Here is a 16,360-nt window from a genome sequence, read left to right as displayed (position 1 = left end):
GCTGCCGGCTCGGACCACCGCAATTAGCGGCCGCCGTCGTTGTAGGCTGCCTGCTAAAAACACGCTGGGAGGACAACAATACCCAGAATCCTCTGGATTTTCTGTGCACCAATTGGCGCGAAAGTGCTGTTACGCCCCCCGGGCCCTTGAATTGCAACAAGGTTCACCGCACTGTGGGACGCGCGCGGGCGGCGCCGGGCTAAGCCTGGGCAAAGGGCGGGCCCTCTGTGGCCCTCAGAGGCCTGAAGAGTGTGGACTGGGCACGGGACTCTGCCTAATCTGTAAATTAGCTGTACTACATCTTGATTACGTGGTTTTGTGTTTTGTATTGCTGAATTATAACTGGTGGTACTTACTGCAACCAACCTATGATGGCTAACTGTAATAACTCCGCCAAAAATCTAGGGGTTACTACGCTTGATAACTACCTGGTCAAGGTGGTTAAAAAGATTAATAGCGATCGCAGAGTCTCCCTAGGGAAAGGAGGCTCCCCCGTCCAGACACACCCTAGTTCCTCCCCACATATAGTGTCTAATTTTGAGGATCTGGGCTCCAACTCTGATAAGGATATGATACTAACTGAGGCACAGATACATTCTAATCCCTTAGACTCAACGAGTATAATTGGCGAGAGCCCATTTAGCCCCGTGGTTATGGCAGAGACTCCCCCCCAACCAGTAAGAGCAGTTAGGGCTTGTAGAAAGTCGTTGGGCAAAAGAGGAGTGGGGAAGGTCAGCGATTCTCGAAAGCCCCTTGCAGCAAAAACCCATACTATTAAAACAAAAAGATTAGACGGGGGATCTGATAAGCCGGTGGGTTGCTGCCATAACAGGCAGTACATAGAAAATTTACTGGCAACAGTAGAGGATAAGTTAGCGACAAAAATGGCTGAAAGTTTTAGCACATTATTGCTGAAAATTGAAGTACTTACCCAAGAGGTTCATAGTCTGAGGGTACAGGTAACATCGACACCTGCAGATGTACTTACGGTACCTCTAGATTTACCATCTGGAAATTGTATTGAGCAGGCAATACTTGTGGGCAGCAGTTTAAGACATAAAGCCCCATGTAATGAAACAAGTTTGGAGGCGGAGCCCACTATACCTAGGGAACCCGAAGTGATTCGAGGGTCCCTAGAGGGTAGGCCTCAACCAACTCGAGTCCATAAGGAAGCAAGAGTGCACAACTATAATTATAATGCTAGGATTGATCTCCCACCAGAGGCCGCTCCATTTGTATGTATATTGTCAGGAGTCCCAGTACTTAGTTCAGGTAAAAAAGAAGGTTACAATGACTTAAAAAACAAAGTAGCCTTCTGGCTTACTAAGAATAGACCCCTCCCCCCTACCATTGATGGTAAAATCTTAAATGTGAGAAGGGTGGGTTGGCTTGGCCACATGACTAAAGATATCCCAGGTGATCTGGTAATAGTTAATTTCAGGAGTACTAATGTGGTCCCATTTTTGAGAGGCTGGTGCCCGCAACTTGCAGATGGACCAATAGTCACGTGGGAACTACCTGATTTTTATCCTACGGTGTATCCCGAGGTGAAGGTGCCTTCCCAGATCAACAAAAATGTCATTAACCCTCCTAGGGGTTGGTTCGCACCAGAAAGTATTGAACCCTTGATTACTGCTGGGAGATATGGGCCGTTATCCTGCCTAGATGAGAATGATTGACTCATTGGTAGAGAAGACACAGTTAATTTAACTTTATTGAAATCCCCCCACATAGAAGATATAAGTTGGAAGGCTATTGCCACAGTTCAAAGTAATAATCCTGACACTACCCCTGTTGGTATAGTGTCTGTATTACCCAATTTTAGTATGGACTCACCCTCTGCTTTAGCTGAGCCTGTTGATATGTTATCAAGGTACATATCCTGGAATATAGCCAGTCTGGAGTCCAGCCAGTGTATTCCTGACTGGAGGGATTTCATAGATCAGGGCGATATAATTGCATTCCAGGAAACATGGGCTATCACACCGATATTTAGGGTGGGGTATCTGAACTTTAGCAAGCCAGCAATTAGGGGCCAGAAAGGTCGTCCTGTTGGAGGTCTTACCATTTGGGTCCGCCAAAGTGCGGGTGTAAGAGTTGAAGAAGTGACAATTGATAGTCCAGACATAATTGTCTTAAAGCTAAAGTCCAACCAAGGTACAAACATCCTGTTGGTTAATATTTATGTCAGGGGCCTCCAGGGAGGAAGGGTTTCTCCGACCCTCCTCCTGTTGGATGATATTCTATCAGGAACAATGACCGATGGCCATTTGTGATGGGGGATTTTAATACTTGTTTTGAGCCTTTGGGTATTGAGGACGGCCCACTCACTGAGGATGAGGATCTATCCTGGGGTATTCCCCAACTCGAGATACCTCCGATTGCTAAGTGGTCGAGCCCAGCCACCTATATCAAGGGGCTATGCCTGGATATGGGTCTAAGAGCTGTTAATGGAAGGGTCAAGTCAGATAGGAAGGGCAGGCATACGTTCAACAACGGCAGACACAGTAGTCGTATCGACTATATTTTGGTCGATGTGAGGCTGTGGTTTGCAGTTGTTGATATGCTAGTTACGGAACGCCCAGAGAGCGATCATGACCCGCTGGTTTTGACCCTAAGGGATTCCAGCTTTCAGAGGTCTGAGGGCAGTGGTCCTAATATAACAGAAAAAGACGTCATTGTGAGCAATGATATGCGCAGGGTACGCTGGCCCAAAATAGCTGTGGACGCTGGGGCCCGCAGGGCGATAAGAACCTTAGTGTCTAGTTCTGTGGAGCTTTTAAACAGTTGTGGCTCACAGGATGAGATTAACAGCGAACTTATATGTTCCCATACTGACTTGTTTCAGGAACTTAAAAAGTTGTTCATTAAATTTATCCCTAAACAACCTAGGACCAAGAAATACTCATCCACTACCTGGTTTGATAAAGAGTGTAGCATGACAAAAAGAGTTCTTTTTGAGGCTATTAAAAACAAAAATCATAGCCAGATTAGATCTTGTAGAAAACTCTATAATGAGGCAAAACGCAAAGCAAAACAAAAGTGGGACGAGGAACGCTGGCTTATGCTGTCAGAAGCTTGTGGTAAACGCAATATGCAACAGTTTTGGCACCTCTTAAAATGGGGTATCTCGCAGGACGCCCACTATAGCCCAGCATTTGTCTCTAATCATCAGTGGGTTAAATTTTTTGAGGATCAGTTTAAGTGTAATACAGTAGAAGTGACTATACCCTACTGTCTTGAGCCCGTCGAGCCGTTAATATTCTCAGTTACTGAAGTTATCAATTGCCTGCAAAACATTCCCAAAGGGAGGGCCCCTGGCCCAGATGGTATTCCAGCTGACATTTTTTTGGAAGACCAGGACCTGTGGGTACCTTATATACTCCACCTGGTGAATGCAGTTGCAGCAGGCGCTAAAATTCCAGACTCATGGTATGGGACAGGAATCCTTCCTATATACAAGAAAGGCGATCGCTCAGTACCCTCAAATTACCGGCCTATCAGCCTTATTGATGCGATCCAAAAAATCATAGCGCGCCTCATTTTAGGGAGGATACAGGAATGGATAACAGACTCAGATATTTTGACTCCGTTGCAGGCGGGTTTTAGACCTCATGTAAGCACCCTTGATCAAGCCTTTCGTTTTGCCCTTTTATATTGGAAAACAGTTTTTTTGGGTAAGGGCAAGTTGTATGCAGCTTTTGTGGATCTAAGATCTGCATTCGACTTGGTCCCTAGGACTAAATTATGGGATTGCATACTGGAACAGGGAATGCCCAGGGCTCTAGTGCGACTCTTAATGAATCTTCATGCTTACACTTATGCCCAAGTCCGCTGGGGTAAGCCTGGTGAGGTTACGGACAGGTTCCATGTTTTGAAAGGTGTTATACAAGGATGTGTCCTGGCTCCCACTTTGTTTTCCCTGTTCATTAACGGGGTTACCAAATATTTTGCAACACATCCCACGGATGCTCCCCAGATAGCGGGAATGAAAGTACCATTGCTCATGTTCGCGGATGATACCTTGTTATTATCAAAGACAAGGCAAGGGCTCCAACAGGCCCTACTAAGATTGGAGTTATTTTGTGACGAGCATGAGCTAGAAATAAACGTTTCTAAAACAAAATTCATGGTACTAAGAGGTCGAACACAAACTGTGGCAAGGGTTAAAATGGGTGGTACCATTCTCGAGCAAACTAATGAATTTACATATCTGGGTGTGCATTTTAGTGATAATTTTAGTTGGAAACCCCAGATTGATATCCAAGCACTTAAACATGTTCAATTAGGCGGTGCCCTTCTTAAGGAATATAAAAGATCATTTACCCGCCCGATGTCCCCACTTATGGAAATCTATGGGTCAAAAATTCTTCCCTCAGTCTTGTATGGGGCTGAGCTTTGGGGTTATAGCAATCTGGACCGACTGATGCTGGCCCAAAACAGATTTACAATAGGGGCGGTTGGTCTTCCGAGGTCATCCCCACGCATCCCGCTCCTTTATGACCTTGGGCTCCAACCAGTGGAAGATCAAGCCAGATTTCGGCCCTTGGCCTTCTGGCGGAGGTTGTGGTCTACCCCAGAGCTGCTATTATATGCGAAAGCATGCCTCGAGGTAAGGGACACCCTAGGATCCGATAATATTGGTTGGTTTAAGGGTGTTAGAACCACCCTTTGTGCCATGGGTCTAGGTGCCCTTTGGCACAACCCAGACTCAGCTACTTTTCCTTCAAAAAAAGAGCTGAAACAACTATATTGGGAATGGGTGGTAGGTATAAGACACTCATCCCTTACAGGTAGTTCCCTTACAACAACATTTGTACACGTGAAAGATGTCTCTGCAATTGAAAAGTACTGGGATGTTATTACAAAACCTATGGACCGCAAATTATATCACCAAGTTAGAGTGGGCTCAATACCATTAAGGTGTCTAACCTCAACCTGGGGCACTGGAGGCCCAGATAAATGCCCATTGTGTACTGAAATGCGGGAAAATGTGAGCCATCTGTTCTTTGTCTGTCCATTATATGCTGCCCCAAGGAAGAAGTGGTTGGTACCCCTTTGCAAAAATCTGGGCACACAATCGGCCGAGACTGCTTGTAGGATCCTTAAAACTGATCTTTCACCTACTATAGCAATAGGGGTGGCCAAATTCCTGGGGTGGGCATGGATAATTCGATCTGAACTACTAAAACAGCTACATGTTTTAGATAAGTAAACTATCTTGAACTTTAGAACTGAGATTTTAAAGTAATGTACTTTTTTCTATTTTTAAATATGTTAAAATATTTAACAAATGAAGCATTAGATAGATTTAATACGTTCTTAGTAGCTTTCATGAAATATTGTATTTATTGTTTTAATCGTTAGCACTGATAATTTTATAAGTATTATGACGTGTAGCATGTCTTTTATGATGAAATATCGAATAAAGACTTCATTGACTTGTACTTGACTTGTTACAAGGGTCGCAGCGTCCACAGCTGCTGCTTGCTCTGTTCATGTCAGGGGCCTGCAAAGACTTCTAAATATGGTGTGGGGTAATGGCAGTGCTTTTGATTTATAACAGAGGAGCTAAGTTCGAGTCTGATCTCGCATCTATTTTATTGATCTGTGTTGCCCCTTAGAAAACCTTCGGAAATGCCTTCATAATAGCTACTGATTTGCATGTAACTGATTTGAGCAACTGGCCCAGCGAGTCTGTATTTAACATTAATATCACCATGATGGGAAAAAAAATAATAATAATAATGTATTGTTGTGTAATGCCACCAGTGCTCAAGTAAAGCGCTTCGAGTTTGTGCTATATAAAAAAGAAAAAAAAAAAAACTAGTAGGATTTGGGGGCACAACGCAGGAATACATTTATTGTTCAATACATTTATTTCTTTGTTGTACTGGAACGGACCTGCACTTCACCCACAGTATAGTAGCTGCTCCTGTTATGCGAATGACTGTTTTTCAGTTCGTTTAAAACCACCTACATAGGAATTTTTGGAAAGCATTAAAAGTATTGCATTTGCATTTAGCTGCTATCTGACACTGGTGCTTTGGGCTAAGTTTACTCCTTCAGTCTGGAGTTGTGCAACTCCCAGAGCTGAACACTGCTCTCCAGGGACCACCAGTTAGGGCATGTGGTAGTGCAACATAGTGCACCCAGCGCTGTATATTCCTATCCAGGAACCTTTGGTGACGGCCTGTGGCAGTTCACCTTCCCAGCGCTGTATATTCCTATCCAGGAACCTTTAGTGACGGCCTGTGGCAGTGCACCTTCCCAGCGCTGTATATTCCTATCCAGGAACCATAAGTGACGGCCTGTGGTAGTCCACCTTGGCTCATCCTGCGATGACACTGGCTGATAATGTGCTGCATGGATAAACACTTATAAGGTCCCAAAGGTGATACCTATTGACTATGCCAATGCTTGTTCTAATTGGTCAAAATCACCTCAAATAAAAGGGTTTGGAAGTGATCAAAGTCAAATTGTGTTTGTCTCACAGTTGCCCTCGAGACTAATTAGAATATCAGAAAGGATACACTCGAGAGGCCCTCATAAAATGTCATCATATTCAGCGAGAGAGGGTTCACAGAGTTGCTGGAATGTGGCCACATCACTAAGGAAGGTACTAAAAATATGTTTAAAAAAGTAGTGAGGAAGGGAACAAGTCCTTTGGAAGTCTAAGGTGTGAAGTCTACATCTGTTTTGGTGGGGGATCAGGATGAGAATAGAGAAAGGCTTGCAAACGGGAGCAGAGCAGCGTGTGGGTAACAAACTTCAGACATTTTCTTCCTTTCCAAGTTACCAGATAGAGGTATAGCAAGCTTGTTGGTCTATTTAGATATGGCAAGCTCAGCAAAGAAAGCTATAGAACTTAAACCAATAAATAGGCAGCGTATGCACTACTTGTTTTTCGAGAACTGGGGAGGGAAGTAACAGATTGAATGCTGTTGCCAGCTTTTTGCCACAAGGGTGTTCAAAGAAATGTAAGGTTAATGTGGTGTTACAATTGCTGGTGAATGGGGCAACTGGTAGTCATTGACCTCCAGGTAATTAACAAAAGGCCTGACTGGGCCACACTTTGAGGGGTTCAGACAAACAAATGGTTTATGTTAACTCATTCTTTGGACGAGGCATATAAATTTAACTAGGACAGGATTCAGGTGAAATATTCTAATTGTTCCCCATCTAAACCCATTGGTTTTCGTGACACTAACCCTTTCATTGGTCAGATGGTTGATGGTTTGTTGAGTAATGGGTATTACAACAATACAAGGTACTGTGCTCATTCCGAGTAGGAACTGGCCATTTCTCCTGGTTTGCAATGTCCACAGATTCCAAAAACTAGTATCCAGGGGTGCGGACATGTATTGTCCAAGGAACGGGATGCTTCATAAATCTACTAGTCCTTGTAAAAAAATAATTTAAAAAAATCCATTTGTCCTCGGTGTCGTGCGGTGAGATAAAGTATGGCAGCATTCTCATGTCAGAGCTCTGATAATAGCCTCTGATTATGCTAGGATTCATTTTATAACAGGGTTTGGAGTATAACAATGGCCTGATTGTGCCAAATTTCTGCAAATCTACATAGTGTCGCTGGAAGTGGCAGGAAGCGGTGCTTGCGGAGTTGGAAAGAGCTTTAGAGTCTCTGAACACCTATAAACTTTCATGTTTAATGGTTTTCATCTACTGTTCTCTAAACTGTTCCCATACTGGGAAAGGTTGGAAATTTACTTCTGACAACGGCAGAAGTAAAACTTTCTCCAGGGTGGTAAAAAAGGGTTGAAAGCTACACAGATCCCCAAGGATTTTGCAGCATGAGCTAGACAATTTAACAGTTCGAAAGTGGCACAAATATGTACATTTTGCAGCCTTTTTATACCATTAATTTTAAATCTACCCGCAACATCCTGGACATGAGGAGTCCATTTGTCTGGAAAAGTGAGGCACGTGTATTTGGTTCAGATAATCAAATACTGGAATGGAAGTTGTCTATTTCTGCTAGTTTGCAGATACCGTAGAAGATGCTCTGCTTGTAGCACAGTTTTCCAATGTATTGCACAGATCCAATAGGTGTTTTGCCCTTTGTGACGTTGTCTTTACTCATTTTTAGGTCTCCCCTTAAGCAACGCATTTGCTTAGGCAAGACCTTTTATTTTCTAACAGTGGGCTTAGAGACCACCCATTGCTTCTGATTATTTAACTTCATTGTCACTCTCATTTGCTTCCTTCTTAATGGTAGACTCCCATAGGCTTCCTTCCCCTTCGTGCGTTTGTCCCTACCCTGGAGCATGGGCACATTACTTGTGTCCTTCTAATAATTATTTTTAGGCACTACTTTTCTTATTTTTTGTTTTAAGCTCGGAGACTGCATGCTTTTTCAGTTGTCTCCCCATGTACTTCTTGCACCTCTGTTCCTGCCCGCTCAAGCACTGTTGTCTGTCTGCTTGCTCCAGCACCTCCCTCCCACTCTCCACTATTCATGTGGCCCTCCTAGGTACCCTCCCACTTTTGTCCATGTTGCCCTCCATACAAAACAAGAAGTATGACACAAACACTGCTGACCCAACACAGTGCTTCTTATTCCCCCGACCCTCCATTGACTGGTTTGACTGCAACCAGCCCTTCATGCGGCCTCTCCCCCAACAGTAAAATACAAAATAAATAAAAAAAACATTGAAACCTTTTTCAGGATTGCTTAACCGTCAGTCTACTGCCAGACACAAAATCTTAGTAAGTGCATGACTGTGTGACAAGCATGAAAGAAAAGCAACTCTAAGAACAATATTTATCAATATGTTGCACCGGTGCAGTCACTAAGTGTCACAAACTGGCACAAACTTTTGATTTTTGACTGACTTTCCAATACAAAATGTATTTTGTGCTGGAAAGTTGTCAAAAGATAATGGAAAGTAGATTTATGCACGCCTTTGCTGTGCATCAAGGTGGTTTCCTATTGGTGGTGCATTTACGTTCCCACACAACCACCAATGGTTTTTGATGCAAAGCCCTACCTACTATTATTTGTACACAGCACTTTGCACCAAAAATGCACCTCTGGGACATGTACAAAGTTGGAAAAAAGCTTTAACAGCACACATACAAAGTAAGAAAAGTTTTAAGGTGGTTTCCCATTGGTGGTGCATTTACGTTCCCACACTACCACCCATGGTTTTTGATGCAAAGCCCTACCTACTATCATTTGTACACAGCACTTTGCACCAAGAATGCACCTCTGGGACATGTACAAAGTTGGAAAAAAGCTTTAACAGCACACATACAAAGTAAGAAAAGTTTTACATTTAGTCTAAGTATAGTGTTATATTCTAGACTGTTATGATTCAAGTACAAAACCTAAGATACCCACACAATACACACACCCCTTTGCAATAAGGTGAAAAGTTGTTTGCGTGGTGCAAGGTAGCTAAATTGTGTGACAAGACTTGGGAAGTGAGCAACAGCCCTACAACTTAGTAGATATGGCGTTGTCCTGCTCTCTCCCTTTCATACAACACAGCACCGCAACCCTAGTTATATGAAAGTACATTTTATGACAAGACCAGAGGCTCCTATTATGCTTTTCTTGTTTAATTAAACAGCAGCTGCAGTCAAGTACTACAATTCCCCTGAGGCTAGAGAAAATTGACCAATAGGAATAAACAAGTAGTCACCACTAATACACCAATCATTAACAGTCTGACCCTATAATACGTATCTTGACGGAGAACAGCCCTCTTTTCTTGCTGCTCGCAGTCAAGATAAGTATTTTTTTCATTCATTATATTTTAATAAATCTGGATTGTTTCAACTTATTGGTCTTTACACATGTCTGTATGTTTGGCTGCGCGTGTTATCTTATCGCGCTTCATTTCATATAACGACTTGGCTTGTAGCCGCATATTCTCCCAGCGGCGTGCGAGTTCTGTGAAAACGTTTGTTTGACCATTTTCTCTTCAGCGCGACCACCATCTTTCTTCTGCGGTAGCGGTGAAGAGACAGAGTTTCCTTTAGCCTCCTCACCTCACTTCTTGAACCATTGTCCTTGGTGCCGGCTCATGTTTTCAGCCGTCGAACCTTCCGACAGCTTCTTTTGTGGTGCCAATCTCTCAGCCTTCGTTTCCTGCTGTTTTTTCCACGCCCATAGGCGGAGCCTAGTGCCTCTCCGGCTTGCTGAAGCAATTTTAACCCTTTCCTCACCGTGCTCTGTCTCCTTCAGGTTTTCTATTGATATTCCATGATATTATGGATAGTTCACCATTTTCTCATGCTGCCACTGAGGAGGAGGAGATGATTAAAGAAAATCTTAATATTATTCAATCATCAGTGGAACAAGCAGCCTCTGCTTCTTTAAATAAATTATCTAAGACATTAGAATATTCTGTTGTGCAATTAATGTCCAAGACGATTTTGGCCCACTCTGCGGGGGAAAGCAGAGACCGTCCGGGAATTTAAAAAAACAATAAAACAACGCTATTGACTGGTGAGGATCTCTCACACAAGGCAGAGGACGCGGTTCCTCAAAGGCCTCCATTAAGGGAGGGGTTACCTTCTAAAAAATCGTCAAAAAAATAAGCATCCAAGACAAAGAATATTACTCCCATAGTAATTTCAAAAGTTTTGGACACTGATGACTAGGATTTGCATGACAATTACCCGGATTCGGATCTTTCCGACAAAGATAGAGACTTCGTCTCTGCTCCTCCTCCTCCTAAAATGCAAGCCCTTTTGGGTTCCAAATCATGCAAAGTTATGGACACAGACGGAGAGCCCATGTTTGATCCCAATGACATCCAGCATCCACACTTACCAAGCGGCTACCTGCGGATCATGTGGCAGGATATTTGACCTCCAGATTACATTCCCCCCTTGACAAACAGGACAGAGAAAAACTCAGATCAGAATGTCCCCGTCCTTCTCTTCCTTCAAAGATTACGACTCCTATTATTGACACTTCCCTCATTACCTTTTTCTCCAAATTCGGCAAAGACCCACGAAAAGGAGTGGACAAGGCCTGGTCCACCTGCCAGGATAAGCTTTTGGATGTGGTGGGCCCATTGTCCCGTATTTTTGATATGGCAGAAGCAGCCCGGTTGGATAATGCTGTTTTGGACCCTGTTAAACTGTAATTGTGGGTGCAACGGGCCATTTGCTTATTGGGGAATGCTAATTGCGCTATAATCCACCAACGTGGAAAAGGATTGCTGCTTAAGCTGGATCCTAAGCTCGTCAGTTTGGCAACCTCGGATCCGGGGGTCAAAGCGGAAGGTTTGCTATTTGGAGACTCATTTATCAAAGAACTCAGCAAATACTTTGCCACGTTCGCATCTCTGGACAAAGCCCAGCAATCTTTAAAAAATATGTTTTCCAGTCGGGTTTTCTCCAGGACCGGAAGAAGCAGGAACCGCTTTGCCGGCCGATCGTACAGTAATCAAGGTTCCCGTGGTGCTTACTCCAGCTCCGACCAAGAGTACAGACCTCCGTTTTATCCCCAAAAGAATATTTATATTTTCCCCTTTACTCAGAGCCTTTTCAGTCAAAGTTTCCTCATCCTCCCCAGTTCTCGTTGGAAATGAAAAACATGATTTCCCCAGAAATTCGATCGCTTCTCCAAAAACAAGCTATTGTCCCTTGTTCCCTCGATCCTTCAGGCTTTGTCAGTTCAGTCCTTCTAGTCCAAAAGAAAAACAAGAAGATGCGTCCTGTGATCAATCTCAAACTCTTCAACCAATTTGTAGTTTATTGTCACTTCAAGATGGAAACCATCTTACATCTCAGAGATTCTCTTCTACAAGTCGACTGGATGGTTAGTTTGGACCTCCAGGATGCTGTTCTCACAGTTCCTCTGCATCTAACTTCAAGATAGTTTATGCAATTACAATGGCTCGGTCAAACGTATCATTTTTCATCCCTTCCTTTCGGTCTATCTTATGAAACCAGTGATAGCCTCCCTCAGAGCTCGGGGAGTCAGACTAATTATCTACCTAGACGTCATCCTCCTTATGAACCAAAATCATTCAACTCTTCTCGAACACGTTCATTTAACCTCTTCGCTTCTCTCAGATCTAGGTTTCATTATCAACGACGAGAAGTCTTCCCTGGTTCCAGTCCACAGAATTGAGTTTTTAGGTTTCCTAGTGGATTCAGTTTCTTCCATCCTTCTTCTGCCATCAGCAAAAATAAAGTCTATCGAGTCAGAAATTCTTCAGACTTTGCGCAGTTCTCGCCTTTCCATCAGATCCCTAGCAAGAATAGTAGGCCTTCTATCCTCTTCAATCCAGGCCCCTTTTACAGATCCATTACATTATCGAGCTCTTCAAAGACTAAAGATTTGTCATCTTCAAAGAGGGTTGGCTTATTCGGATTCCGTTATCCTGTATCAAGACTCTCGTACAGAGCTGCAATGGTGGATAGACCATTTAGACGCCTGGAACGGCAGGACTATCGTCGCATCAGCCACAGATCTTGTATTAGAATCAGATGCAAGTCTGCTGGGTTGGGGAGCCCGGTGTGGTCCAATCTCGACTGGAGTCATATGGTCTTTAGAGGAGTCCAAGTTGCACATAAATTGTTTAGAGATGCTTGCCGGGTCCTTTGCAATCAAAAGTCTCGCAAGAGACAGGGTTTGTTGTTCAGTTCTTCTCAGGATGGACAATATTTCAGCGATTAACTACATAAACCACTTAGGAGGAACAAAATCCAAACCTTTAGCGGAATTAGCAAAAGGGTTTTGGGATCTTTGTCTTCAAAACAAAATATCAGTCCAAGCAGTGTACTTACCAGGCAATCTCAATACAGTGGCAGATTGGCAATCTCGTTATTTTCTAGACTCAAGCGACTGGAAACTTCATCACAAAGTCTTCCAATCCATCTTCTGAAAATGGGGGCCTTTTCGCATAGATCTTTTCGCTTCCCGCCTCAACTCGCAACTTCTGCAGTTTTTCAATTGGCGTCCAGATCCCTCGGCGTTAGCCTTCGATGCTTTTTCTCAGGATTGGTCAACCTCCCTCAACTATGCCTTCCCTCCTTTCATAATGATTGCGCGTCTATTAGCTCAGGTTCGTCGTCAACAAGCTACATTGGTCCTCATTGCTCCTTTTTGGCAGTCTCAAGTGTGGTTTCCCACTCTTCTGGAACTAGCAATCAAACCCCCATTTCTTATCCCCTCCTTTCCGGATCTACTCTCAAATCCCCTCGGTCTTCCTCACCCCCTCATCCTAGACAATCTCCTCACCCTTTCAGCATGGAAAATATCAGGGAATCCCACTCTTTCCCTTCTATTTCGACAGAGGCTTCAAACCTCATTGAACTTTCCTGGGCTCCAGGAACAAAAAAGGTGTATAGATCAGCCTGGTCCCTCTGGCATAGCTGGTGTTTGGGAAAACACGTTGATCCCTTTACAGCAGATGTAACTTTCATAGTCAATTTTCTTGCAGCAGAAGCTAGTAAGGGTAAGACTTACTGTACTATTAATTTGTATAGGTCCGCTATTTCTTCTTCACACACATACAGCAACGGAAAACCAATCGTAGAACACCCTTTAGTGTGTCGCCTTTTAAAGGGAGTAAAATTTTCCAATCCTCCTAAACCTAAATATAGTTCTTAATGGGATGTAAATGTTGTCTTTAATTCGTTTATGTCTTGGCCGGACAATGCTTTGCTACCTCTCAAAAAATATCGGCCAAGCTTACCATGTTGTTATGCCTTATTTCTTTTAAACGTCTTTCTGATGTTAGAGCGTTAGATATTACAGCACGCCATTTTACCCCAACAGGTGTTCTATTCAATGTTCACAGACTTACAAAAACTGGTCTTTCCTCAGTCTTTTATCCTTATTTTCCAGAGCACCCTAAATTATGTGTGGGACAATGTTTAAAAGCTTACGAACATCAGACAGCCGATTTGAGAGCTTCCTCCACGTCCCAACTCCTTATCTCGTTCAGAAAACCTTTCAATCCTGTATCCTTTCCTACTCTGGCTCGTTAGTCAGATGGATTATAAATTTGGCAGGTATGGATACTTCCCCTTTCGGGGCTTATTCTGCTAGGGGAGCTATGGCTTCCAAGGCCTTATGGGCTGGTTCCCGTCTGGAGGATATTCTCAGATCGTCTGACTGGTCTAATGATAATGTTTTCAAAGTGTTTTATTGTAAACCTGTTCACCATGCTTCTCTAGATGTTATTGATTCACTTTAAAAGAGAATAATAGGAGCCTCTGTTCTTGTCTTATATGTAGCTTTTCCTAGTAAATTTATGAAGGAAAGTCTTAATTTTATTAAAGACACAGAGGCGAGTATTATCCCACCTCTACAAATTCTAATTTGTATCTTTGTTCCCTCCCAGCAACATCTTCAACGACTCCACAGACTTCCTCTTCTACGTTCACCGCCACGGTTCTGGTACCACCTCGCCTGCAGAGTTTAAATCCAACATTCAGGATCCCAATGTTCAAGATCTACCACGTTCTATTTCTGTACTTTTGATCGTTATTCAAGAACTTTTGTCGGTGTTCATGGCATTATGTATATGTTGTTCCATTATTCCTTTGTTTATTAACTTTTAAGCTCGCATAAGAAAAAAGGGCTGTTCTTAGTCAAGATACGTATTATAGGGTCAGCCTGTTAATGATTGGTGTATTAGTGGTGACTACTTGTTTATTCCCATTGGTCAATTTTCTCTAGCCTCTTTGGAATTGTAGTTCTTGACTGCAGCTGCTGTTTAATTAAACAAGAAAAGCATAATACTCGCCTCTGTGTCTTTAATAAAATTAAGACTTTCCTTCATAAATTTACTAGGAAAATCAAAATTTTCTCCCTCATGCATGCCAGAACCACACATCATAATGAATATGAAGGAGGCCTAAATAGGATTCTTACTGATGCTTTCTAGAATGACATACAACATGCTTAAAATTACCCGTTGGGCTTCCAGAGATCGGGTTAGTTTAAACATGTAATAATTTAATTACAGTGGAGATGGAATAGGACAACCAGAAGGTTTTTTGCAGGTTGATAAACACTATTCTTATGAAGACCCAATCAGCATGTATATTTTGGCCTTTATATTGCTGGAGATGAGGAGGCAGACACCCTAGCCCTTTGACACCTAGCTTTGATTTCTGCATAGCGACACAGACTTGAAGACAGGAGAGAAATTCAACACCTTTCTACCCTGCTGCACACACACACACACACACTCTACTGTGCCCAGCAGCGCAGAGAATAATTCAAATTCACTTTATTTCTGTTACAAATGTAGATTATAAAAGCACATAGAAAAAAAAATCAACCAGCACATTACAATTTAAAAGAATTGGTGGGTGTGGCCAAGGTGGGGGCCGCAATGGTCAGGCTTTAGTGAGCTCCATGGCTGACCCACAACTAATACGCCTCCTATTCTAGCCATCCCTGACTGCTGTCTGCCCAGATTGGTGCGCAATACCAGGGCTGACCCAGAGTGCTGTTCTAGAAATGTTGGGGGCCAGGGGCTGAACTGCAAAGACTACTGCAGCGACTGGGGGCCTCATGATGGTGACTGTGCTGCTGCAACCGGCATAAGTGGTGGTGAAGACCGGAGGAAAGTCCAGCTGTGAGGAGAGTGGGCATTCTCTTCAAGATCGTGCTGCCGGCCGGATCCTGTGAGTGCAGTGGTGCAGTGAAGCAAATTCAGACCACAGAGGACACCACCCAGATGAGCGAATGGCTGTCAGAGAATGGGCACGGTGCTGCCTGGCTTAGTGAGTGGCCCGTGGTTACTGTTCCCAGGTGGGTGCACAGTGATCACAGGAGCACAGAGATTGGGCCTGGGGGTGGGCCACGACCTCCACAGGGGACCCTGGTCTGTGCTGTGAGGCCTGTTTGGCCTGCATGCCGTCCTTCTATGGGACCTATACACTTTGTGATGAGTGGCACACCTTCCCCCCCGACTCACACTCACCTTGTGGGCCCAACGATCTGTCGGATGCCAGAGAAGGGGCACCTTCTGGTAATGCATGGTCAGATTTGCGTGGTCGGGCCTCCCACTGCTGACCCCGCAAATGCCAGCAGCCAGATAACGCTGCTTATTGTCACAGGGGCTTTTCCTTGCATGGTAGGGTCCAGAGCCCTGCTCCCTGGGGCTGGACTGTGCGGTTTTGCCTGGAGAGGGGTTGGGCTATCCCCGCTATGAATCTGTGGCACCACCTGCAGGTCTTCCCCCTCATTTTGGCCTGTTGGGAACTTATTGCACCTCTTTCCCACACCTTAGGATGGTGGGCACCAATCATTGCCGTTTCAGACAATGCAGGCTGCCAGAAAATACCAGGGCCCTGGTTTTGCGTGCCAGTCCTCCCTTCATCTGTATAAACGCGGTTCCTGCACCTGAAGTGGATG

General features: G+C 43.9%; 1 protein-coding gene across 1 annotated transcript in view; it reads right to left on the bottom strand.

Annotated features, from left to right (window-relative positions):
- PSMA8 (proteasome 20S subunit alpha 8) overlaps positions 1-16,360 on the bottom strand; it is a 359,192-nt gene that overhangs the window by 1,468 nt on the left and 341,364 nt on the right. The window lies entirely within an intron of this gene.

Source organism: Pleurodeles waltl, chromosome 2_2, assembly GCF_031143425.1.
Source record: "Pleurodeles waltl isolate 20211129_DDA chromosome 2_2, aPleWal1.hap1.20221129, whole genome shotgun sequence".
In the NCBI taxonomy this organism is placed as follows: domain Eukaryota; kingdom Metazoa; phylum Chordata; class Amphibia; order Caudata; family Salamandridae; genus Pleurodeles; species Pleurodeles waltl.
The sequence above is the reverse complement of the archived record's forward strand: the minus strand, read 5'-3'. Positions and strand labels throughout refer to the sequence as shown.